Here is a 24,603-nt window from a genome sequence, read left to right on the forward strand (position 1 = left end):
TTCTCCTGCATGAAGAGAAGCTGTTGCTAAGGGGGGAGGACAATGGCCTTTCCCTGCAATTATCCAAAGAACAGATACATGCTTCATGTATCCCCTGTGGATTTCCAGACACAAAGATCTTCCAGGATAAAACCTGCTTTAAAAATATCTCTGAATTCACCAGCTGGGTGGCAGAACATGTCACGTTAGCCTGCCTTGCAAAGAGCTCACTCCTGGGTTGGAAGAGACTCACATGCCTTTGTTTCCTCAATGGTCACAGCCCAAACACAGGTAAGAGGAAGCATGGTTGACATAAATTTGTCCTGGTGCCATCCAGGAGGCACAAGTGGTGTCTGACCTGCTAAAGGTCCAGTGAGATTTCAGGAGAAACCTTCAAATCAGTTTCTGCATAAACCTTGATTTCTGTTCTAGGAGGGAAGGAGACGAGACTGACAGTCATGCTACTGCTGTTGCTGATGCTTTTCTGGCTCCTGGCTCCAACTACAGCAAAGAGTCTGAAAACCATCTGTGTGTTCAGGGGTTATATCGACTTAAAGGAAAGCTACTATAGACGTGGTGATCTCATTATTGGTGGGAATTTGCCCTTGGGAACCATTGTAAAATCTGTTGGCCCAGCCTTTGATACAATGAATTTTCCTATTAAAAGTGGGTAAGTTTCAACTGGAAGGGAAATATGCAGATAATTGTTTTCTTTGCTTTAAATTCAGGGAGTTTTATCAGAAATACTTCTAGAGTCTGTACTGTCCTGGTGCAGTGCACATTTTATGCTTTTCTCAATAAAATAGCAAGCTGTGGAAATATGCTGGAATTCTCAATCTCTTCATCAAGAAGATGATAAACAACAAAAATGAGGAGGGAAGCTGTGCTGGCCTAATGAAGAAGTTGAATTGTAATATTAATCTGACCAGTAATTTCTGGTAGAAAATTCAAATAAAATCTCAGCACTCTTCAAGTGTCCAGGATACAAAAATCCCTCTCAGTGTCGGAATCAGCATTACTCATGAATAATGGCCTTCAGGAAACCTATGAGGTGACCCCCACTGTACTCCTGTGCTCAGCAATCTTTACCCCACCTGAAGAAGCTGCTCCAAGAGAGACCTTAAAGAATTACATTGAAATGGGAGCAGTTGGAAAGGATTTCAGCTACCGAAGCAAAGTGAATATGGCAGGGATGGTAGAGAGTATAAAACAGTCCATGATATTGATGGAAAGGCTTGTCTCCTTTCTCACAAAGTCATCCAAGTTTAGCCAAGAGAAATCCTTTGAAGAAAACCCAAACCCAGTAAAGCACAAGTTTTCCTGTAATGTTCACCAATGTTTTTCTCACTACAGACTCATCCTCGGTAATGACCAGCAGTTCCTTGCATTGATGTTTGCTGTCTCTGAGGTCAATAAGGATTGTCTTCTGCTCCCCAACATCACCCTTGGCTTCCACATCTATGGCCATTTCCAGAGGGAGAGGTCTATTTCCTTAAACAGCCTCTCCATGCTCTCCTCACGAGGCCAAGTGGTTCCAGGGTACAAATGTGACCTGCAGGACACTCTGTTCTCCGTCATTGGTGGTCTCAGTGCCAAATCCTTGAGGCAGACGGCCTCCATCTTCAGCATCTTTAAGGTCCCACAGGTAAGGGAGCTCTCTTGGATACAGCATGGAGTAGACAAACTCTTAGCTTTCCAATCCACATCTATGTGAACGCTGAAACAATCAAATCCAGTTCACTGTGTTTGGATGATCAGTGTTTGGTGTAATTCGTTATACACGGGAATCAGGAAAAGATGAGAATTCTCCATACAAAGTCGGCACTGAGAGCAAACACCTCTCAGCACAATTTAAACAAGCTGTGCCGCCTGCACCCCCGCCTCGTAATGAGTCTCAGCTGTTTGGCAGCCACTTCCTGCTCACTCTAACCAGGATATGGGATCATGACACTCCCGAAGCTACAATGATGTTGATTCGTCGGCCACATATCCCCTCATCTCGCACCCGTTCTACCATCACCAGTAGTCCACTAGTGCCTCTACCACAACCGAAACCTAGCCACCCGGTGCACATCCCCTCCTGGAATCATTGCAGGAGCATTGTGTGTGTGAACGTTCTTGTGGAGAGCCATGGCTGGGCTCGACACAAACATCAGAAGCATACTCTGAAGCGAAAGAGGTAGTTTTTTCTGGGAGGGGGCATATAACGAACATGTGACATCAAAATGTGTTGCTGGGAGATCTTCCTAAAAAGGGGAGGAGATTAAGCTTGCCACTCAAAATGAGTCAACCTGACTGCTGGGGCCACAAACCACACAATGGTGACCCCTAAAGTCAAATATCTAACTTTACTTTGTTTTTGAAAAAAGAATCTCTTTTTCTTCAGCTCGGTGTTGGCTTTGAGTTTTCTCAGGGGGAGAGAAGACTGTATCCTTCCTTCATCCGGATTAATCCCAAGGAATCTCCTCAGTATGTGGGTTTAGTGCAGCTGCTCCTGTATTTCCAGTGGAACTGGGTTGGTCTTCTGGCCCCTGAAGATGACAGGGGAGAACATTACATTTCAATTCTGATGCCAATGCTCCAGGAGAAGGAGATCTGCCTGGCCTTCACTGAAAGGTTGAAATTAGATGATCTTCAGATTATAGTGAAAAAATTACTTCTCAATTTACAGACTTGGTCAAAAACTGAAGTGATTATTCTGTTTGGAGACTTCGATTGTAGTTTCAGTATACAGACAATTTTGTCTGTCCAGGAAAAATTGAGCAAGACAACATTTCAGAATGTTTGGATCTTAACCTCCCATTGGAAACTGAGTGTGGAGGAATCTCAAAACACCTTGCTATTTCTAAAGTCTTTCCATGGAGTCTTGCATTTCAGGGACCACACTGGGGATGTCTCAGAATTCAATCATTTTGTTCTATCTTTAGACCCCTTGAACCCACAAGGGGATGTATTTCTCCCTCCATGGTGGGAAGATGTTTTTGGCTGCAAGATTCACCAACCAGGCAAGATCCCTCCAAAGGGGGAAAAACAATGTACAGGAAAGGAGAATCTGCAGAATCTACCAAATTACACTTTCGAAACAAGCATGACAGCTGAAAGTTACAATATCTACAATGCCATTTTTGCTGTGGCACACGCTTTACATGCAATGTTTGCATCCAGAGCCCAACTGACCATGATGAGGCATGGAAAGAGGATCTCGATTGTCCAATCATGGCAGGTAATTTCTGTGGCTTCCTTAGAAAGGAAAACATATTAAAAGCAATTATTAGAAAGATATGAAATAAGAATAATGTTTTGTTGGAAGAGTTTAGAGGAGGGGGGGAAAGAGATTCATAAGATCCATGGAAGAAAGACCTTCGTAAAGTCCTGAAAGGCTTCAATGGTTGCCAGAGTTTCTGGGGGTAACCATGACAGGGAGTAGATGTCAGCTGAGACCAAAAGAACAATCTGGCTGTGTTTGAGAAAGAAGCTTCCAGAAGTCAGTAGAAGTCCTAGTTGGCATATTTGCAGAACACCCTCTGTTTCCCTCAGCATGGAACCCAAATCCACCTTGTAGGAAGACACTCAATTCGTTTTAACCTTGGTTTATGTTTCTATCAGTTAACATCCTGTTTGACCCCACCCAATTTGTCCAGTTTTACATTTATCGTACTGCTCAGGTTGTAGTGTGAATGCAGCAAATCTTGGTTCATCTGAGCACATAAAGCAGGACTCAAAACAGTCTTAATGGGTTGTTTGTCTCAAACCCATCAGACTTTTCTGCATTAATGGATAGACATTGAACTTCTCTGAACAGTGAAGAGAAAAACCAGGGCAAGCCTTTCCTTTTCCTTGATGTCCATTTCATCAGACATTGTTCTTGCTCTGTTCAATTCTCAGGCAGAGAAAATCAGAGGAATTGTACTCTGTTCTCATACAAATTATTTAATTGTTGCTAAAGTGAATTTATCGGTTACAAGACCCCGGGACAAAGTAAATATTTAAAACTACATGTAATCAAGTATTACAGGAGGAAAACCATATACGACCTCGTAGACGACCCTCACTCTGTCAAGGACCTTGGAGTACTCATCTCAAATGATCTAAGTGCCAGAGCTCACTGTAACAACATTGCCAAAAAAGCATTAAGAGTTGTTAATCTAATCTTGCAAAGCTTCATTTCTGGTAATATTATACTGCAAACTAGGACATACAATACCTTTGCTAGACCAATTCTTCAATACAGCTCATCTGCCTGGAATCCGCACTGTATTTCCCTGTCCTAATATTCCTTTTTATTTAATCTTTTCATGTATCCAAATTCTGTTTATACTTTTACCTGTTATCTTATATATGATTGACAAATAAATAAATTTAATTAATTAATTAATTTAAAAAATATGATTAATTTTGGAATGTGGCACTAAAATCTTTCAGTGTACTTATTCTGATAAAGCTTGATTTGAAGAAACCATGATACAAAGGACCAAAGGAAAACCATTTGTAGTTTCAGAGTTAAATATTTGGTGTTACTGCAGATTCCTCAGTTCTCCACCAAGAGAACTCCTCTAGCTTTTCAGACATGAACTCATCTTCTCAAGATGGTCACCATGTTCTGATAGAAGCCATAACCATAGCTCTAGCCCAAATACTCCTATTTCTGAAGGTCTCCTTTCTTTCAGATTCTTCCCTATTTGAGGAATGTGCAGTTCAACAACAGTGCTGGAGAGGAAGTCTCCTTCTCAGAAGATGGACTGGGATCTGCTCGATTTGATCTTCTTAACTGGGTTTTCCTCCCCAATCAATCTTTTCTCCCCAAGAAGGTTGGGCAAGTAAATCCTGAGGCTCCCCCAGGACAAGATTTCACCATTAAATCTGATGGAATCGTCTGGGGCACAAAGGTGAGCTGCAAGGAAATGTTGTAAATTGAAGGAAAGATTCATTCTCTTCTTGAGATGTACAACATCTTTCTAACTGGAAAAATAATCAATTGAGTCAGAAACCTTGGCAGTCATTTGGTGTAAAATCAGCTTTGCATGTAACACATTTGATGCCTGATTTGTGTCATTCCACAAAGGGTTAGCCTTGGGAACAATGTCTGCTTGAAATGCAGGATGCAATTACAGCAAGCAACAGTGATTTCCATGGACCATTGATGCTCAGTAGTATCCTCATGGTTCTTTTTTTTTTTTAGAAATGCTGTAGTTCAGTCACAAGCCTTCCTCTACAGGCTGAGATCCCAGTTCCAATCTCCAACGTCTGATGGTAGGTTGGGAGTGCCAATGGCCTGAGTCCCCCAGCACCTGTTCCTGGTTTTTGATAGACAGTGGCAATCTATTTCTTAAGAAGAGAATCTGAAAATAGAAGTAGGAATAAAAAAGGGAAATAGGAATGAGGGAAAGAATGAATGCAGCAAGTTCATTGCTTAAGTAATTTCAAATATTTCTCTTTCAGACCATCCCCTTTGCCAGATATGGCATGAAGAGATGCCATACAGGAGAGAGGAGAAGAGTTCCAGAGGGCGAGCCAGTTTGCTGCTACCAGTGTGATGCTTGTCCAAAAGGGACCACTTCTAATCAGACAGGTAGAGCAGACTTCAAAAGTAGATCTTCCAAGATCAAAGAAGACATTCATTAAATCTATTTTCTTTATTGTGATCATTTTTGATATGATTGGCATGCACTTGTACTTTTCACTAGAACTTTTCAGTTGATGGATCTAAATTGTCCTGGCCACAGAAGTCACCTTTCCCAATCCTCAGCAGTTCCATGCAGGATAGTTTTAGAGCAGAATTTATGAATCTCCAACTTGCATTTCAACTCCTCCTCCAATATCTAATTGTGAAACCCAAATTCTAATCTTTTCCTGAGGAAGTGAGGTTTTCAGTCCAAGCTTTAATTCTTATTACTTAGGGCATGCTTCATCCATCTATACTATCAAACTCTGAGGAAATAGACCTGCCAGAGAAAGAGGAGATTCATCTATCAGTATCTCTTTGATAGAGTAGGAGCGATCAAGTAAGTCTGAATGAACACATCTGAAGCACAAAGCAGAGAGGTTAAGGCAAGGATAATGTACACATAAACAAAACAGCAACATTCCTGGATAACAGGTCTATCGATCTTCTGTGGGTTCCATTATAAAGTAGGGGAGAAAACAGGCAGCAATCTCAAATTGAAAGACACATTACTCGTAGAATTTCATAGTGAATGGATATCTGGAATTGAACTAATCCTCGTCACTAGCTAATCTATCCTAGAATCATTATAAATGCAGCATGATTTGATTGAATGAATGAATTCTTAAAGAAGGATTCTTGATTTCAGATGCTGATCACTGTGAACTCTGCCCAGAAGACCAATATCCCAACAAGGACAAGGACCAATGCATTGCCAAGAAGATCCACTTCCTTGCCTATCAGGACACACTGGGATACACATTAGTTTCTCACACTCTTTTTCTCTGTGTGAGCACATGTGCAGTCCTGATAATTTTCTGTAAATATCATGACACACCAATTGTCAAGGCCAACAACCGAGATCTCACTTATATCCTCCTGGTCTCCCTCCTGCTCTGCTTCCTCTGCTCCTTCCTCTTCATTGGTCGACCTGGGAAGGTCACCTTTCTCTTCCAACAATCTGCCTTTGCCATTCTCTTTGCCCTTGCAGTTTCCTCTGTGTTGGCAAAAACTGTCATGGCGGTTCTGGCTTTTATGGCCACCAAGCCAGGGACCAGGACAAGGAAATTCTTAGGAAAACCACTGACCAACTCCATTTTCATAGCCTGTCCCCTGATCCAAGCACTTCTTTCTGCCTCCTGGCTGGTCACCTCCCCTCCTTTTCCAACTTTCATTCTGTGTTTGGAGAGGCTGTCTTGGAATGTAAGCAGGGTTTAGCTTTCATGTTTTACATTGTCCTTGCCTATCTGGGTTTCCTGGCCCTTGTCAGTTTCACAGTGGCCTTTCTGGCTAGGAAATTGCCTGATAGTTTCAATGAAGCCAAGTTCATTACTTTTAGCATGCTGGTCTTTTGCAGTGTTTGGATCACCTTCCTCCCCACCTATTTGAGCTCCAAAGGGAAGCCCATGGTGGCTGTGGAGATCTTCTCTATTTTGGCCTCTGGAGCTGCTCTCTTGGCTTTTATCTTTTTTCCCAAATGCTACATTATTTTACTGAGGCCCGATCTGAATTGTAGAGAAAATATAGTAAGGAACAAGAATTTCTAACTAATACAACAGCTGGCTCATTTATATTTGTCCTTATATTTGCATTTTTAGAATGTGATAAAATTTCAGAAAAAATGATGACATGAAAGAGGAATTTGTCCCTAAAAGAACTGCTTATCAATTGCTGCTACTGGTTACAATATACCTGCTTTCAGCAACAATCACCCAGCCTTTTGTTTATCATGTCTTCAAAGCAACCTTGTGTTATCCAGTGTCCTGTGTGGGTAGAAAGATAGTTTTTAAAAATGTGTTTATTATTTCAAAGAGGAAATTTTCTCATGTTAATCTTTTGCCCTTTAGTTGTTTTTTCATAGAGTGTTTTAAAGGTTTTGGTTCAGTATCAGTTTTTTAAAATATATATGGATGTTTCATTAAATGTCTGAGGCTTCATGGAGTTCCCTACCAGTATTAAGTTATTTTTTATAACATCTCCCTTTCCTTCAAATGGTCTGTCATGTGAGAGAAAGAAACATAGAAAGAGTGTTTGCTAATTGACCCAAAAAATAGCAAACTTAAATTCTTTGGTTTTCAATAAGTTTTAACAAAACGTCTATGGCAATGTAAGGTAATGTAATATATGTTCTTTGATTAAAGAGAATACTTCTTTGTTGATGATAGTAATAGTAGATAAGTGGGAAAACACTTATCTGATAGGCTGTTAATTACGAATATGTATGATTACATCATCTATTTCTTATGCATAACTCATTTTCTCCTGCTTTCTCAAACGTACAAATATGAGTGCATCCTTTGGTTTTCAAGAGTTCCTCCCACTATTCTCTGGATAGAATTTATCCAGGACATACTCATCATTGTCTTATTCTTTTAACGATCCCATAATGCTTTGCATTGTGGAGTCTGGGCAATTGAATGGAGCTAACAGAGTGTTTACTGATTGGAAGGACCTTCCAGGACCAGTTTAGGTCTGGGAACACTTGAGATGCACATGGCTAATTTTCCCACATGGTAAATCTGTTTAGAGAATTGTCCCACAGTGAATTGCCCAGAGAGAGGCAGTGAGGGAGGGTCAGATATCAACTGCATAGAAGGAGAATTTGCATAAGATGTTTTATAGGTAGCACTTTCCACTGGAAAGATTAGCAAAGATGTTTAAAGATAAATCAGTCAAACGTTGGAAATGTCATCAGATACCGGGGTCATACTATCATAGGTGGTGGACATGTGTAGAAGCTACAAAATATTGGACAAAAAAAACAGAATTATTCTTTTTGGGGATTTTACCAGAAATATATAGTAATGAAAATGTATATTTGATGTAATAACTGCAGCTAGAGTTGTATTTGCACAAAATTGGAAAAATGAAGAGGTCCCTACAGATGAGAAAGTGATTAAGAAAATCTTAGAATGTGCAGAAATGAATAGATTAACACTTGCAATTAAAGAAAAGGAAGAATCTGATTGTTATACTAAATGGGAGTTATTTTATCAATGGTTAGAGAATAAATATGAAAATTAGAAATGAAAGCAGAGGAGTGAAAGAGGGAAACTGTATTAATAGAGTTAAATAAGTTAAGGGGATTATTACAATAGTATGTTATGTATTAGTATCAATTTAAGAATAGATAAGATAATGAACATGGCTGTAATTTTAATGTTTATTGCACAAAATATTTGTACCCAGACGACACACTGTTTAATGAAAGATGGAATGTTTGTATTAAAATAAAAAACATTTTTTAAAAAAGAATTTACGCAAAGGACCACCTAGTCACAACTGTCACCTGTTCCTCAAGAAAGAGTTCTGAGACCAGGAGGGCTCTCACCAGCTCAGTCTGAAGCATTGCAACCCCTTAATGTCCAAAGATGATAAACACTCAGCTAGAGGAACTCCCACCCACCCACAACCACTCCATCCTATCAAGGTTCAGTTGAAGCCCTTCGTTCCCCATCCAGATCCCCACAGCATCCAGGCACCATGAAGGAACATCCATAGTATCTGTTAGTTCACCTGGGACACAGATGTACAATAGGGTATCATCTGCATACAGATATATCTCATTCTATGGTAACATGTAGATGTTAAATGGGAACAAAGAGAGCACCAAGTCCTCTGGCATCTCACAAGGCAGGGGCTGCCTGGTAGACCTCTCATTCTCCTTTGAGATCCATTGGGACTGGCACAGGAGATCAACCAGCGAAAAATTCAAAAGCCATAGAAGAGACTGCAAGGACAAGAATGGACCCATGACCTCTGTCCTGCTTCCACCAGTGATCATACAAAAGTGTGACTAATGGTGTTGCTGTCCCTTATCGGGCTTGAAACCTGACTGGATGAAGTCTAGATAATCCATTTAATCCAAGATCCTCTCAAGGTGCAGCCCTACCACTTTCTCAATCACCTTCTCTTAAAACAGGAGGTGGAAGACTGGATGAAATAATCAACATGGTGGGGTCTACCAAAGGTTTCTTGAGGAGAGGCCATAACAGCAGCTCTTTAAATGATGCTGGGAAGACCCTCTTCCTCAAGGATGAATTAACCATCATTAGGATCCACCCACATGTCACCTCCTAGGTGGCCTTGGCCAGCCAAGAGGGGCATGGATCTAGTTCAAAGGTGGTCACATCTACATCCCAAGGACTCTGTTGACTTCCTTGGGATCAAGAGGACCAAACTGTTCCTAGATAACTGGGTAAATCCTTTCCCAAGCCATCTCTATAGGATCTATACCATGCTTGGTCTCCAACAAGGAACAGATCCAAGGAATTTTGTCAACCAGCTGCATGGAGAATTCCTCTGTGATGCCTGAAGGAAATCCTAAATGTGACCCTTACCCAGAAGGTTCCGGATAATCTTTAAAAAGTCCATAGGGTTCATTCAGTGCTCTAAGAAGTGCAATAAGAATGGAGAAATATTGAAAGTTTGCACCTTGTACTGCCATGAGGTAGGCCTTAATAGAAGCTCTAGCTCAGATATGTCAAACACAAGGCCCCTCTCACCCTGGTGCACCCACAGGAAATGGTGAGAACATGGGGGCCAATAGTGTTTGGCAGTAACCACATCCAACTGGCACACAGTGGGACTCTGCAATCCATGCTGTGCAGGTGGGTTGGAGCACTGGGACCACCAGGCCGGCCCTCCAAGGAGCAGGTGGAGGCAGAGGTATGGGGCGGAGGCATGTGATCTGGCATGGAGAATGGACCAGCAGCCACCCACTCACCCACCCACTCTGTCCCACCATTTGTTTTTGCTTCCCCGCGGACATCCCAGCTGGGATGGGGCAGGTGGCTAGGTGGCTTCCTTGCAGGCCAAATCTCGTGCCTCTCTCCATGCATCTGCTTCCACCTGCTGCTGGTGCTGTCGCCATGGGGCTCAGCATGTGCCGTCCAACTCTCCTACTCCAGTTCCACCAGACATGTGGGATGAGCCTCCCCCCACCATCCCACCCACAATGACCCCAGTTTATGGGTAGGGCTGGGAGACCAAGAGGCATCCCCAAGAGGCAGCTGGGACTCCCTTCCCCATTCTTCCCAACCCACGGCCAGCCCCAGTGCTGACCCACATGCTCTGCACCTGTGTGTATCAGGGCCCCGCAGGCAGACCACACCCACCTTGCCCTCTGCCTTGACTTCAAGCACTGGCACCAAAAGCAGAAGCCCCCTCCAGCAGGAGCCCCCAACCCCCCATCTCCCCCCAGCCCAGGAAGCCCAGCTTGGGCAAGAAGAGTGAGCACAGCAGCAGCCTGGATCAGGAGGCAAGTGAGCCCAGCCATCCCCTCAGGGAAGTGGGGCTTGGCCGTGCAGTTCTGGGAGTTCAAGGTTGGGTGCCTGTTGCCCAGGGCCTGCCCACATGGCCCGAGAGGGTCAGAGAGGCTCCTCCAATGGATAAGGGCCTGGCACCCACTCTGGTCCCGCCCCCTTACGTGAGGGACATCGAGCTGGCAATGCCCACCGTGGCCACGTCCCCCCTGGCCACACCCATCCAGACAGATGCAACAATCCAGCCATGCCCACCCTGGATGTCTCTTGATCCTTTTCAGCTCCCTCAATTGAATCCTGGGGCATGTTGGGAACAATGGACTAAGAGAAGTTGCATGCAAGTGATCCCATCCAAGGCCTCAATAGCTTTCCTATTCCATTTAATGGCCAAGGCTTCAGAAGGACAACACAGCAGAGCCTGGGGTATAATCCTCAGTTCCCTCTGGAACCCCATCAGTCACTAAGAGTGGACTGGTCAAAGAGATCCGGCCTCCCTGCAGAGAGGAACAGCATAAAAGAATCTCTAAGTCATCAGGCCATGAACTGGCCAGGACCAAGATGACAAGGACAGCTCCTCCTCAGATCAGATTGAAAGTGGTCAGTTTTGAGTTGAGTCAAGAATGATGGTGGCCATTTTGAGATGCCTCTAAGGCCTGCCCCTGGGATGGCAAATGGACATCTCTCAAGACCATAAGCCTGGAGAACCCCACAGTCAACTGAGAAATGCCCTCCAGAGGCTCAGACACGGAGGTTGCTCTGCAGCAGGAAGGCTGGTACAGTAGTAATGATCCCAACTGGTCCTGTGAATGAATCTTCTAGAAAAGAATTTTAGAGCTGGTAATTTGGGGAGCAGCACCCCAAAAGACCAAAAGAGACACCCGGATGACAGTTCCTACCCTTAGGATACAGCAACAGAAATTTTCAAGTCTTTCAAGGGTCTAGATATTAAGAAATATAAATAGAATTTTCATGCATAAATTGAAATAAAAAAGGAGCTGTATTCAATTTAAAATTAAGATGTGTGATGATAAAATTGTAAGGTAAATAATCAGATTAAGAGATTAGAATATTTTTTTTAAAAAAAAATATGCTTTGATATTGTTTTAAAAGGTGTAATGAAGGGAATTTGGGAAAGAACCAGATATAATTGAATCTATAAATGGTTAAAAAATGAATTTTGGTGGTGATATAAAAGAATGGTTCTGATCAAAATATTAGAATTTATGTTAAAAAAGTTTTTATGTTTTGATTTTTAATCTTAGAAGATGTAATGGGAAATTGTGAATGGAGTCTTTTTTTTTTTTTTTAAAAAAAAAGAAAATTTAAGCGACTGTACCCATCTACGACCAGATCGAGACTTCGCTCTTGAAAGATATATTTTATGTTTATGTTGGGAAAAAAATAAATATATATATATATATATATTTTAAAAAAAGAAATTTTCAAGTCTTGCCAAAAAAAAAAAATGCAGTTAATATCCTGAGATTATTCCTCAAATTCCATTTCTGCCTTGTGCCACTTTTTGCAAGTAGCCCTCAAATGATCTGATGTGTGAAAAACAGTCATAAGTCACTTTTTTCAGGGCCTTTGTAACTTTGAATGAGGATGGCCTGTATAATGTCACATAAGGGTTTTAAACTCCTTCTGTGTTTAATATTGTTTAATATTGATTGTATAGTTTTTGGTTTTTGGTTTATTTAGATCAATAGGCCAATTTTAAATAGGACATTTTCTCCTTTTATTGTAAGATGTTCTGCACTCAGAAAATAAAAGAAATAAATGAAATCACCGTTGTTGATCCCCACCTGAAACTTCCCCTTCGCTGGAGCTTCAGAGTTTTCTGCAATGCTGCACAAACAGCCAGAGGGAAGCAGAACGAATCACTTTGTCACAGGGCCACCTGGTGCAATGACAGAAGCGGCCACCATATTCCAAGGGACCACAACTGAATGAGGCCACTGGTGGCTGCTACCAAAATCATGCTGGAAGTTTTTGCTAAGTGAATCTGTCCCATCACTTATGGAATTATATCATTTTTTATGCTTTATAGACCTGTGAACATTGTCAATGTGTAGTCTAGGACAATTGGCTACATCCACTTCATCTCAGCCCCCTCACCCCAGCTGACCCATGGCATTCACCCCTCCCTAGCTGCTACGGTTCATGCTCCCCTCTTTGCAAACTGGATACCCCAGGCTGTGGCAGGAGTGATCATGATGGCCTTTTGACTCCCTTTGAGCTGCCCCACTTTGGTTCAATGCTAAGGGTGAGCACATGGGCCAGACAGCTTCTGTTCCCACCATTCAGCAGCCAATTCAGTGCTTCGGTTTGCTGATCAATTCCATGGCCTGAGGTGTGCAGTTTGCAAAGAGGGGCCCACAAGCTGTAGCCTGCTGTCAATGCAGGGCAGGACTGTGCTCTCCATACAACTATCTGGGAGGGGGAAAAATTCAATCTCTCCTGGAGTGACAGAGCCTTTAATTTAGGAAGCATCATCTATGGCTCTCCAGTTGGGACCACCGGTTGCATAATGCCTTTGCTGGCCTTGCTGGTGGACAGAATGTCAGGCCTGTCCCAGCTTAGACATTTAGGAAAGAAAAATCCTTGACTCTATCTGTAGAGTTGGGTATACTTTTACTAAAAGTCAAGTGGTTACTGCGTAAGCAAAGCCAGATCTGAAGATTTCTGTATAAACCATTAATTTTCCCTACTCCCACATGTCATCTTGTTAGTGTCCAATGAGGTTAAAATTAGTTGTTTTGGTAATAGTTCTAAAGTTTGATGCTTATTTGGTGGCCCTTTGCATTCTATTCCCATGCCTCTGTCCTTGGATCATTCAGTCATTGTCTCTGGTGGCAAAGTTACTATTTCATCATTGTTGCTAAACAAGCACTATCTGTCATGTTTATGTAACTATTACAACTGATTAAGCCTTCAGGCTCCAAATGCAGGACCAAAAATCAATAATCAATTCTCACAGCAGTATTGCTTGTTAAGAGTGTGCCCAGGGTAAGTTTTCTCCAGAGAATAGTGGGAGGAACTCTTGGAGACCAATGGATGCACTCATATTTATACATTTGAGAAAGAAGGAGAAAATGATTTATGCATAAGGTGGTATAAGCATACCTATTCATAATTAACAAACTATCAATTATGTTGCCACTCTTCTACTGTTATTATCTTCAACAGAGAAATATTCTCTTAATAAAAAAGTATATCAGTTACGTTGCCATAGAAATGTTGATAAAGCTTATTGAAAGCCAGAGAATTGCTATTTTATGGGCCAGTTAGCACACATTCCTCCATTGTTTCTATTTCCCATATGAGAGGCCATTTTATGGAAAGGGAGATGTTATTAAAAAGAACTGAATACTGGCAGAGAACTCTATAAAGCCTCAGACGTCTAAGGAAACAACCATATAGGCCTAAAAACACTGATTCCAACTCTTTAAAACACTATTTTAAAAAATAATTAAATTAAAAAGAATGGAATGAGAAAATGTCCTCCCTGAAATAATGAATCCATCTTTAATAACTAGTTTTCCATCAACATTAGGCACTGGACAACACGAGGATATTTTGAAGTCATGATAAACAAAAGGCTGGGTGACTGCTGTTGATCACAGGTAAATTTTAACCAATTGTGGCATTTGATAAGGAATTTTTTAATGGAGAAATTCCTCCTTGAAGTCATTAATTTTTTTTTTAGAAATCATCATATTCTAAACATGCCAGAAAGAGAAATATAAATATAAAAAGCAGATCCCGTCATTAGTTAGATATTCTTGTTTCTTACTATATTTTCTCTACAATTCAGATCGGGCCTCATCAGAATAATGTAGCATTTGGGGAAAAAAATACAGGCCAAGAGAGCAGCCCCAGAGGCCAAAATGGAGAAGATCTCCACAGCCACCATGGATTTTCCTTTGGTGCTCAGGTAGGTGGGGAGGAAGGTGATCCAAACACTGCAAAAGACCAGCATGCTAAAAGTAATGAACTTGGCTTCATTAAAACTATCAGGCAATTTCCTAGCTAGAAATGCCACTGTGAAACTGATGAAGGCCAAAAAAGCTAGATAGATGAGGACAATGTAAAACATTAAAGCTGAACCTTCCTTACATTCCAAGATGATCTCTCCAAACAAGGAGTGGAAATCCAAGTTAGGAAATGGGGGAGAAGTTGTCAGCCAGGTGGCACAAAGTACTGCTTGGACCAGAGGACAGGCTATGACAATGGAGTTGGTCATAGTTTCCTATGGTTTCCTAAGAGTTTCCTTGTCTTGTTCCCTGGCTTGGTAGCCATGAAGGCCAGAACCACCATGACAGTTTTTGCCAACACAGAGGAAACTGCCAGGGAAAAAAGAATGGCAAAGGCAGATTGTCGTATAAGACAGGTGACCTTCCCAGGTTGACCAATGAAGAGGAAGGAGCAGAGAAAGCAGAGCAGGAGGGAGACCAGGAGGATGTAGGTGAGTTCTCTGTTGTTGGCCTTAACAATCGGTGTGTCATGATATTTATAGAAAATCACCAGGACTGCAGATGTGCTCACAGAGAGAAAAAGAGTGAGAGAAACTAAAGTGTATCCCAGGGTGTCTTGATAGACAAGGAAGTGCATCTTCTTGGCAATGCAGTGGTCCTTGTCCTTGTTGGGAAATTGGTTTTCTGGGCAGGGTTCACAGTGAGCAGCATCTGAAATCAAGAATCTTTGTTTAAGAATTCATTCATTCAAGTAAATCATGCTGCATTTGCCAGTGGCGAGGTTTAGTTCAGTTCTAGCTATCCATTCACTATGCACTTCCATGAGTAATGTGGCTTTCAGTTTGAGATTGCTGCCTGTTTTCTCCCCTACTTTATAATGGAACCCACAGAAGATCGATAGACCTGTTATCCAGGAATGTTGCTGTTTTGTTTATGTGTACATTATCCTTGCCTTAACCTCTCTGCTTTGTGCTTCAAATGTGTTCATTCAAACTTACTTGATCGCTCCTACTCTATCAAAGAGACACTGATAGATGAATCTCCTCTTTCTCCGGCAGTTCTATTTCCTCAGAGTTTGATAGTCTAGATGGATGAAGCATGCCCTAAGTAATAAGAATTAAAGCTTGGACTGAAAACTCCACTTCCTTAGGAAAAGATTAGAATTTGGATTTCACAATCAGATATTACGGGAGGAGTTGAAATGCAAGTTGGAGATTCTGCTCTAAAACTATCCTGCATGGAACTGCTGAGGATTGGGAAAGGCGACTTCTGTGGCCAGGGCAATTTAGATCCATCAACTGAAAAGTTCTAGTGAAAAATATGAGTGCATGCCAATCATATCAAAAATGATCACAATAAAGAAAATAGATTTAATGAATGTCTTCTTTGATCTTGGAAGATCTACTTTTGAAGTCTGCTCTACCTGTCTGATTTGAAAATGTCCCTTCTGGACAAGGGTCACACTGGTAGCAGCAAACTGGCTTGCCCTCTGGAACTCTTCTCCTCTCTCCTTCATGGCACCTCTTTGTGCCACATCTGGCAAATGGGATGGTCTGAAAGAGGAATATTTGAAATTACTTAAGCAATGAACTTGCTGCATTCATTCTTTCCCTCATTCCTATTTCCCTTTTTTATTCCTACTTCTATTTTCAGATTCTCTTCTTAGGAAATAGATTGCCACCATCTATCAAAAACCAGGAACAACTGCTGGGGGATTCAGGCCATTGGCACTCCCAACCTACCATCAGATGTTGGAGATTGGAACTGGGATCTCAGCCTGTAGAGGAAGGCTTGTGACTGAACTACAACATTTCTAAAAAAAAAGAACCATGAGGATACACTGAGCATCAATGGTCCATGGAAATCACTGTTGCTTGCTGTAATTGCATCCTGCATTTCAAGCAGACATTGTTCCCAAGGCTAACCCTTTGTGGAATGACACAAATCAGGCATCAAACGTGTTACACGCAAAGCTGATTTTACACCAAATGACTGCCAAGGTTTCTGACTCAATTGATTATTTTTCCAGTTAGAAAGATGTTGTACATCTCAAGAAGAGAATGAATCTTTCCTTGAATTTACAACATTTCCTTGCAGCTCACCTTTGTGCCCCAGACAATTCCATCAGATTTAATGGTGAAATCTTGTCCTGGGGGAGCCTCAGGATTTACTTGCCCAACCTTCTTGGGGAGAAAAGATTGATTGGGGAGGAAAACCCAGTTAAGAAGATCATAACGAGCAAATCCCAGTCCATCTTCTGAGAAGGAGACTTCCTCTCCAGCACTGTTGTTGAACTGCACATTCCTCAAATAGGGAAGAATCTGAAAAAAAGGAGACCTTCAGAAATAGGAGTATTTGGGCTAGAGCTATGGTTATGGCTTCTATCAGAACATGGTGACCATCTTGAGAAGATGAGTTCATGTCTGAAAAGCTAGAGGAGTTCTCTTGGTGGAGAACTGAGGAATCTGCAGTAACACCAAATATTTAACTCTGAAACTACAAATGGTTTTCCTTTGGTCCTTTGTATCATGGTTTCTTCAAATCCAGCTTTATCAGAATAAGTACACTGAAAGATTTTAGTGCCACATTTCAAAATTAATCATATTTTTTAAATTAATTAATTGAATTTATTTATTTTTCAATCTTATATAAGATAACAGGTAAAAGTATAAACAGAATTTGGATACATGAAAAGATTAAATAAAAAGGAATATTAGGACAGGGACATTAGGCTTGTTGGTATGCTTATGCACGCCACTTACAGATGTCTTGGGAATGGGGTGAGGTCAACATTAGAAAATCTAAGGTTAAAGTTTTGGGGGTTTGGGGAAGTAACCACAGAGTCAGGTATTGCATTCCAGGCATTGAGCACTCTGTTGCTGAAGTCGTATTTTCTGCAATTGAGTTTGGAGCGGTTTACCTTGAGTTTGTATCTATTGTGTGCTCATGTATTATTGTGGTTGAAGCTGAAGTAGTCATTGACAGCTCATTGTAGCAGATAATTTTGTATACTATACTTAGGTCAGACTGAAGTTGGTGTAGTTCTCAATTGTCTAATCCCAAGATTTGGAGCCTGGTAGCATAAGGTATTCTGTTGTGAGCAGAGGAGTGGAGGACTTCTCTTCTCGTGAAATATCTCTGGACTCGCTCAATTGTATTAATGTCTGAAATACAGTGCGGATTACAGGCAGATGAGCTGTATTCAAGAATTGGTCTAGCAAAGGTTTTGTATGCCCTAGTTTGCATTATAATATTACCAGAAAAGAAGCTTTGCAAGATTAGATTAACAACTAATGCTTTTTTGGCAATGTTGTTACAGTGAGCTCTGGCACTTAGACCATTTGAGATGAGTACTCCAAGATCTTTGACAGAATGAGGGTCGTCTACGAGGTTGTATATGGTTTTCCTCCTGTAATACTTGATTACATGTAGTTTTAAATATTTACTTTGTCCTGGGGTCTTGTAACCGATAAATTCACTTTAGCAACAATGAAATAATTTGTATGAGAACAGAGTACAATTCCTCTGATTGTCTCTGCCTGAGAATTGAACAGAGCAAGAACAATGTCTGATGAAATGGACATCAAGGAAAAGGAAAGGCTTGCCCTGGTTTTTCTCTTCACTGTTCAGAGAAGTTCAATGTCTATCCATTAATGCAGAAAAGTCTGATGTGTTTGAGACAAACAACCCATTAAGACTATTTTGAGTCCTGCTTTATGTGCTCAGGTGAACCAAGATTTGCTGCATTCACACTACAACCTGAGCAGTACAATAAATGTAAAACTGGACAAATTGGGTGGGGTCAAATAAGATGTTAACTGATAGAAACATAAACCAAGGGTAAAAGGAATTGAGTGTCTTTCTACAAGTTGGATTTGGGTTATATGCTGAGGGAAACGGAGGTTGTTATGCAACTGTCTCAAGTAGGACTTCTACTGACTTCTGGAAGCTTCTTTCTCAAACACAGCCAGATTGTTCTTTTGCTCTCAGCTGACATCTACTCCCTGTCATGGTTACCTCCTGAAACTCTGGCAACCATTGAAGCCTTTCAGGACTTTATGAAGGTCTTTCTTCTATGGATCTTATGGAGAGCTCATTTGGTTTACTTCTCTTCTCCCCCCCCCAAACTCTTCCAACAAAACATTATTCTTATTTCATCTCTTTCTAATAATTGTTTTAATATGTTTTCCTTTCTAAGGAAGGCACAGAAATTACCTGCCATGACTGGACTTTGGAGATCCTCTTTCCAAGCCTCATCATGGTTGGCTGGGCTCTGGGTCCATACTTTGCATGTAAAGCATGTGCCACAGCAAAAATGGCATTGTAGATATTGTAACCTTCAGCTGTCATGCTTGTTTCAAAAATGTAATTGGGCAGATTCTGCAGATTCTCCTTTCCTGTACATTGTTTTTCCCCCTTTGGAAGGATCTTTCCTGGTTGGTGAATCTTGCAGCGAAAGACCTTTTCCCACCATAGAGGGAGAAATACATCCCCTTGTGGGTTCAAGGGGTCTAAAGACACAAGAAAATGTTTGAATTCTGAGACATCCCCGGTGTGGTCCCTGAAATGCAAGACTCCATGGAAAGTCTTTAGAAATTGCAAGCTGTTTTTAGATTCCCTTGCACTAAGTTTCCAATGGGAGGTTAAGATCCAAACATTCTGAAATGTTTTTATCTTTAATTTTTTATGGAGAGACAAAATTGTCTGTACACTGAAACTACAACTGGGGTCTCCAAAGAGAATAATCACTTCAGTTTTTGACCAAGTCTGGAAATTGAGAAGTAATTTTTTGAATATAATCTCAAAATCATGTGATTTCAGCCTTTTAGTGAAGGCCAGGCAGATCTCCTTCTCCTGGAGCATTGGTGTCAGAGTTGAGATGAAACGTTCTCCCCTCTCATCTTGAGGGGCCAGGAGCCCAACCCAGTTCCACTGGAAATAAAGGAGTAGTTTGACTAGACCTACATACTGAGGAGATTCCTTGGGATTAATCCAGAAGAAGGAAGGATAAACTCTTCTCTCTCCCTGAGAGAACTCAAAGCCAACACCAAGCTGAAAAACAGTGAGATTCATCTTTCAAAGACAAAGTAAAGTCTTAGGGCAACTTTAGGAGTCACCATTGTGTGGATTTTGCTCCACCAGTCAACCTGCCAAGCTTAATCTCCTTTCCTTCTTAGGGAGAGTCACCACTTACACATCTTGACTGATTGTGATATGTCAGAAGACAAGAGAAGAAACCAACAACCTGATACAGAGAATAAATGTCACTAAAATGATGGCTACTCTTTAATGAAGAATAAATGAAGAGCCACAGGCTCATGATGTGCCTCCCCCAAACTACTTTTAATTTCCTCTTGGCTTATGTGTGTGTTTTCATCTTTGAATTATCCATATTGTATCCAAGGGAGCTCTCTTACCTGTGGGACCTTGAAGATGCTGAAGATGGAGGCCATCTGCCTTGAGGACTTAGCACTGAGACCACCAATGACGGACAGCAGAGTGTCCTGCAGGTCACATTTGTACCCTGGAACCACTTGGCCTCGTGAGGAGAGCATGGAGAGGCTGTTTAAAGAAATAACTATCACAGTCTGGTAATGGCCATGGATGTGGAAGCCAAGGGAGATGTTGGGGAGCAGAAGAAAATCCTTATTGACCTCGGAGACAGCAAAAATCAATGCAAGGAACTGCTGGTAGTTACTGGCGATGAATCTGTAGTGAGCAAAACATTGGCAAACATTACAAGAAAGCTTGTGCATGGCTTTAGAATTTGCTTTAATGTTTGGGGGGACTTTTGAAGGCAGAAACTCCCAAATTTCCATGGGTTTGGGTTTTTTTCAAAGGATTTTCCTTGGCTAAACTTGGATGACTTTGTGAGAAAGGAAACAAGTCTTTCCATAGATATCCGGACTGTTTTATACTCTCTATCATCCCAGCCATATTCACTTTGCTGCGGTGGCTGTAATCCTTTCCAACTGCTTCACTTTCAATGTAATTATTTAAGGTCTCTCTTGGAGCAGCTTCTTCAGGTGTGGTAAGGATTGCTGAGCAGAGGACTACAGTGGGGGTCACCTCATAGAATTACTGAAGGTCACTATTCATCAGCAATGCTGATTCCAACACTGAGAGAGATTTTTGTAACTCCTGAACAATTGAAGCGTGTGAGCTTTTATTTGAATTTTCTTCCAAAAGTTACTGTTCAGATTAATATTATAATTTGACTTCTTCACTAGTCCAGCAAAGCTTCCCTCTTCATTTTTGTTGCTTATCATCTATCTGATGAAGAGATTGAGAATTCCAGCCTATTTGAAGAGTTTCCTAATTTATCGAGAAAAGCACAAAATATGCACTACACCAGAACAGTACAAAACACTAGAAGTATTTTTTGAAAAAAGTCCCTGAATGTAAAGCAAAGAAACAATTTATCTCCATGTTTCCCCTTCAGCTGAAACTTACCCCTTTTTAAAAACAAGCTTCACTCTATTAAACTCTAGGACAGGAGACTTGTTAATGCTTCCCAAGGGCAAATTCCCACCAATAACGAGATCACCAGGCCTGTAGTAGCTTCCATCTAAATCGATATAATCCCTGAACACACACATGGTTTGCAGCCTCTTTGCTGTAGTTGGAGCCAGGAGCCAGAAGAGCATCAGCAGCAGAAGTAGCATAACTCCTGCCCAGTCTTTCTTCACACACATATGGTTTGCAGTCTTTTCAGAGAAGTTGGAGATAGAAGCAGGAACGGCATCAGCAGTAGCATGACTCCTGCCCCATCTTTCTTGTCTTCTTCCCTCCTAGAACAGAAAAGAAACTTTGTGCAGAAACTCATTTGAAGGTTGCTCCTGAAATCTCACTGGAACATTAGTACAGCAGACACCACCTGTGCCACCTGGATGGCACCAGGATAAATTTATAGCAACAATGCTTCATCTTACCTGTGTTTGGGCCATGAGCATAGAGGAAACAAAGGCATTCAAGTCTCCTGAAACCCAGGAATTAGCTCTTTGCAAGGCAGCCTAAGGTGACATCTTCTGCCTTCATCTTAAGAACTCAGAGATATTATTTTTTAAAGCAGGGTTGATTTTGTAAGATTTTGTATTGAGAAATCCACAGGGGACACACTATGAATTACTGTACTTCTGATAATTGCAAGGAAAAGCAATTGTTCTACCTATGGAGCAATAGCTTCTCATTCACCAGAATGGAAAAACATGTTTATGTGTCTTGTAATGCACAGGATAGAGGGAGTCATGCTGAAGTTGTGAATCTGACCTCCATGAAACTGACCCCCTGGAAACAAGATGGAGTTTGGCCTGGGCCATAGTTGGTCAGCTAGTGTGAGAGTCATGGGGTTTGGTGGCATACAACTATCAGTTGTCCCCTTGTTACTGTGAGCAGTCATGCCAATGCTTGGATGGAGTAACCATTTTTTAATAACCACATGGTAGTGGATGAAATCAGAAACTAGGATAACAAAGGATGGGTATATAGTGTTAGGTGAGTCTCTCCTTCACCTGAAGGTGGTTCCATTCAGTGTTGGTTGCAGGAGTGAGACTGAGCAAAATCCATTGACTTTCAGGATCCATTTGGAAAGCTTTTTCAGTTTGAGGTCAGGTATCATTTGTATGCTGATGATATTCAGTTGTACAACCACCGATTGACCAAGCGGTACTATGAAGGTTTTGCCCTCGTGCATGAAGGTTGGATGGGAAGGGAGAGTCTCAGTTTGAATCCTAGCAAAAACAGGCAGCTGTGCATGATTGGTTCTCCCAGAAGTGGAATTTTTCATCTTTGGTTCATCATGACATTGAACTGTAATGCTTAGGACTCTTCTTCACTCTAGGATCTTCCTGGACTAATAGTTTCTGCTCAAGGAGCAGAATGGTACCTATCTCAAGAAAGAAGTGTGCCTGCTTGGAGAATAAGTCTCTACTTAGTGGGGGCCAAAAGCAGGTATACTAAGCAGGTATATACAGAAGTATGAAGGCTATTGCTTAACGCATTTTAAGCTGCCCTGAGTCTCCGGAGAAGGACAGCATATAAATCGAACCAATAAATAAATAACAAATAAATCACAGTGCAGATCATGGCTAAATTCTGGAGGGAGTTCCTGCAGTCCATTGGGTCATCCCAAGGCCTTAGCTTGATCTTTCATCTGACCAACAATGGGAGGGTAGAGAGACTGAACGCCATGGTAGAACAATACCTGAGGTGTTACGTGAACTACCAGCAGTCCAATTGGGCAGACCTCTTGCCATTCGCTGAGGTCGGGTACAATAATGCTGTTCACAGTAGCACGGAACTAACCCCTTTCAAGGTAGTAAGTGGTATAGGCTTCGTCCCAATGCCAGAATACCCAAGAGATCCCCTTTCTTCAATCAGCCTGACGGATTGGCTGTCAAGTTTCCGACCAATGCCCAATAAGATCAGGAGCCTCAAGCAAAGTTTCAAGAAAAATCCAGTTGTTTATTAGGTGCATCATGTCAGCACGGACCAAGTGAAGCCAATTTCACTCAATTTATGTCTTGCCTCTGACCCTGTTTCCCCCTCCCCCCAAGGTGTGTCATCAGTCACAGTCCCCAACAAATCAATTTTGTGGGTCGTAGAAGTCACTCCCTCTGGTCATTACTGGTTTCTATGGCGATGGCCTTGACTTTGGCCAGCTAGGTCTTTGTAAATATTCTGTCAGGTGCAAAACATTTGGATCAGACATGAACTTCCAACTAGACTGATTAATTTCTCATCATACAAGCAGTAACTTTCTCTATTAATGTTTAGCACTATCTTGGTATTACATAAGGGTGAATGGAATTCATGAGAGATTGGACTTAGTTTATTTGTGGCTATGTAGAGACTTTAGGCTGATTCCTCTTTTAACACCATGCCCAGGTTCTGCCACTCCTCCAACAGGTTAAGTTTGTTAAACAGAACGAAATTGAGCAGTGGAGAGTCAACTTGCATGAGAGCAACAGAGGTGATGGAGGCAAGAGGGGTGGAAGAGTGGAGGCAGAAAGTCAGGAGTTCTTGGGAACAAAGCTACAGTTGAGAGATACCCAGCATGAATTCATCCTGGAAAGATGGGTGTGTTCACCCACCTATGAAGGATTACTTGGTTTGGCTAATATTCAAGAAACAATTCCTGGGTCCTACCATACTGGACAATTTTAGTGGAACTTTGATAAATCCTGATTTCGGTGAAAGTTCAGGCCTTTAATGGGATGGAAATGACATGGGTTGCACTTTTAGATGAACTTTGGAAGGAGCAGGATGAGGCCAGTGCATCCATTCTGGCTCAATATGACCTCTTGGTGGTCTACAATGTCATCAACCATCAAACACAGCTGCATGGCACAATTACAGAAGTGCTCACTATTTTCTAAGTGACCATAATTAAATGGGATCAGTGGTGGCTGCTTTGAAAATCATGTCGGAAGTGTTTGCCAAGTGAAACTGTTGCAAGAATTATGACTTCAGTTTTTGTTTGCTTTACAAACATTCAAATGTTGTCAATGTGATAAGTTGCAAAGTTACTTTTTCATCATCATTGCTCAACAAGAACCAATTGTAATGTTTTTGTAACTATTACGACTGCTTAATCCTTCAGGCCCCCTCCATCCAAAAACCACTGTGGAATGAAATGCAGGACGGAAAACCAATAATCAAATCTCATTGGAAAACAAACCACTGCCACAATCTAAACCTGAGCTGTGAACATTCTCTACTG

General features: G+C 41.5%; 1 pseudogene; it reads right to left on the minus strand.

The window, feature by feature from the left end:
* Nucleotides 1-14,680: 14,680 nt before the first annotated feature.
* LOC139312563 (vomeronasal type-2 receptor 26-like) lies at nucleotides 14,681-22,575 on the minus strand (annotated as a pseudogene).
* Between the last annotated feature and the right edge of the window lie 2,028 nt (nucleotides 22,576-24,603).

The sequence above is a fragment of the Pituophis catenifer genome, unplaced genomic scaffold (genome assembly GCF_029215685.1).
Source record: "Pituophis catenifer annectens isolate HBS135680 unplaced genomic scaffold, rPitCat1.0.hap2 SCAF_1, whole genome shotgun sequence".
Taxonomy (NCBI): domain Eukaryota; kingdom Metazoa; phylum Chordata; class Lepidosauria; order Squamata; family Colubridae; genus Pituophis; species Pituophis catenifer.